Raw genomic sequence first — 3,259 nt, 5'->3', positions numbered from 1 at the left:
CTGTCTCACAGCCATATCATTGATCTTGCTCGCTCTAGCGCTAATTCTGATTTTGAAAAGTAGATCCTGATCAAACTTGGTATAGATTCATGGTGCATGCATGGAATTGTTTGATGCTGCTTGAGGAGGTAATAAATCTTTCTAGAGGCCCAAAGAATCAGTCCACCTTTCTAGGTATTTCAGTTTCAGGCTTGCAATATTTCTTGAGGCCCAAAGATTCAGTTCACCTTTCTAGGTATTTTAGTTTTAGGCTTGCATTATTTCTAGAGGCCCAAAGATTAAGTTCCCAGTCGGCAGTAAGCGACCCTACTACCCATGTCGATGTCGACCTCAACTCGCAAGCACCGGCATTGGAGGGGTTCCCGGGGCTTGGGCTCTACAGAGCCTTCCTCCAGAGCGATGATGACGAGCTCCTCCCTCGGTGCGTGAGGGGCTCCGGGCTCCCTCCCTATCGTGGATGACTTTCGTGATGAGTTAGCTCATGCTTTGTTTCATGGAGTGTTTTTTTGTGAAGCTTGATTGACGACTTGTATGTTTAAGCGGGATATCTCATTTGTATGGAAAAAGTAAAATTTATCATGTTTTGCATGCTTGATTTGTAAAGATGGTTCTCTTATGTCAATTGTGAGCGGGAGGAGGCCACGCAAGAGCCGGCCACACCAAATCCGGCAGGAAATAGGGTCCAAAGTAGTCAAATGATTGAGAAAGAGCATTTATTGTCAATCTAACCCTGCCATCCATACACCTCTTTGGTTTAGAGTTAGTTCAGGATTAGTTCAGGGTTAGAATCTAACTCTAACCTCTAACTGAGTTAGAGTTCTCCTCGTCTCGATTCATCACCATCATACTTTCCCCATTCCTGTGTTTTCAGTATCCTGCGAATCAAAGAGGCCCTTTTTTGCGGGAAAAATCAAAGAGGCCCTTGGACTGGTTTAGGTCAAGTCATTTTTTATAAACGTGTTATGTCCAAAATTTAATGAACATGCTCCAGTTTCTACGAAAATAATCCGGTTTCATGTAGTAATTCATTTATTCATTTATTATTCTATGGGGGGTTTGCATGTAATTCGTGAGGTCTGAAATGTAAAGTACCCCGGCATATGCTCTGAGTCGTGCATGCACTATGACCTAGATTCTCTATGTCCCACATGTCGGCGAAAGGGAGCACGTGGAAATAGCCTAGGAGTACATATAGGAGGATAAATGCATGAAAAAATATGTACTGTGAAGCGTAGCTACAGTTCGAAAAGGAGACCTAAAGTGATGACAACTATAGGTTGCACGCACCCAACTAGTGGCACTAGACATACGAATATTTTTCCCTAGAAAAAGAGGTACGAGTGCTCAGTACTCCTATTCTATCAACACGAGTCCCATCTGACAACAGCATCGATCTACAGCTAGCTCTCCTCCCTTGTTTCTCTCTTCTAGTAATTCTAAACTCGACCGACGCCCTGTGGGCAGGGTGGGTTTGCTCAACTGCGGCCCCACCTCACTGTGAAAATGTTATGACTGGAATAAAAATGCCATATACTCCCTCCGTTCCTAAATATAAGCCTTTTTAGATACTATTTCAAATGGAATACAACATACGGATGTATGTAGACATAGTTTAGAGTGTAGATTCACTCATTTTTCTCTGTATGTAGTAGTCACTTGATGGAACCTTTAGAAAGACTTATATTTGGGAACAGAGGGAGTACTATACTAATAAAACATTAAGGCCACGAGGCGATGCAGTGTTGGTTACAGGAGGCAAGAAGAAGAGATGCATCCATCAACGACGTCCACCTCCTCGACTCAGGGCGCCGGCCCACCGAACAGCGCCTAAGTAGCAGCGGCTTCCGTGGCCAGGTCGACGTGCTTTTGGAAAATGGTGTCCAAAGATTCCAGCTGTTGGAAGAAGGCCAACATCTTTCTGTCCTCGCTTGACTTGTAGTGGCCTATGTAGACGATTTCCTCGTAGACGTGGATGTGCAGGTCGACGGTTTCTTGCATGGTGAGGCACTGCGCGGCGAGCGTGGCCTCCAGGTGCACATTCTGCGTCGCGGCCTCCGCACCTGTAGGGCCACCAGGGCTTGAAAGAGTTCGTCACCATGGAGGCCGATGAGGGTGGCAGGCAATGAGTATCTTGGGCGCGCGGGCTGGAGCAGTATGGCAAGGTCGTCCGCACGCTTCTTGACGGCGGTGAACTTGCGGATGGAGTTGACCATCATGTCGTCCATGCGAGAGGCGAAGCCGGCGTCGCCGAGGGCTACGATGCCGGCGGTTGCCAGCACCGTTTGGAAAGATTGCGCGGTGCGGGGCCACAGGCCGACGCCTTGGATGATTTGGCACAGCCGACTACCACTCGCATCCATCGCCTCCATAGGTGCTTGTGGCTTCTGGTCACTTGGTCTTGGATTGGAGTGAGCAGTGTTGCGCAGAGACTTAGGAGTAGATGGATTGGAGTGGTGGGGTGCCTTTATATGAGAGTCCAAACTCTGTTGCATTCACATAATGCTGGCTCTATTCTGCTTCTCCAATTAATTCCCTCTGCATGTAATTGAGGATGCATCATTGACCGTTCAATGTCTCGGGAACCGCTACCCTCTCCCTCCTTGGCATTCAAGCACCTATGGAGACGACTGCCACTCGCGTCTATTGCGTGTCAGGAGACATTCCCGTCAACGACGAGGTGCCTGTGGCGACTTCGTAAATTTCAATATGATAGTGTCGGCTCAGTCTTTCGGAGGTGCTCATAGGGCTAGGGTGTGCGTCTGTGCGTTCATAGGGGTGAGTGTATGCGCGTGTATATGAGCGCTTGCGTCTGTACTGTGTAAAAAACGTAAATGTGTGTCAAAAAGAGACTAGTCAGTATACTCAATGTTGTGCACCTCGGAGAGGAAAACGAGAGAACTACGTATTTATTTACTGTGCAAATTCACTCATTTTGCTCCATATGTACTCCGTCTCGGTGTAGTCTAGTCACTTGTTGAAATCTCTAGAAAGGCAAATACTCTTTCTGGTTTACAGGGCTATACTAGCAAGTACGTACTACAATAGTGGGCTCATAGCAATTTTGTCTCCAAATGCTCTATTTTGCACGTGCATTCCTATCCTATTCCTGTGTTTTTCCTGTCCCTGCGTTTATAGAATCCTCCAAATCTAAGGAGCCCTTACAGATTTACTTCATTTTTGATAGGCGTCAAAGAAAACTCTGTGTGTTATGTCCTGCTCCTGTCATGCTGTCATCCACCCCACCTGAGGTGCACCATCG

The sequence above is a fragment of the Triticum dicoccoides genome, chromosome 6B (assembly GCF_002162155.2).
Source record: "Triticum dicoccoides isolate Atlit2015 ecotype Zavitan chromosome 6B, WEW_v2.0, whole genome shotgun sequence".
NCBI lineage: Eukaryota > Viridiplantae > Streptophyta > Magnoliopsida > Poales > Poaceae > Triticum > Triticum dicoccoides.
This window is presented reverse-complemented; position numbering follows the sequence as displayed.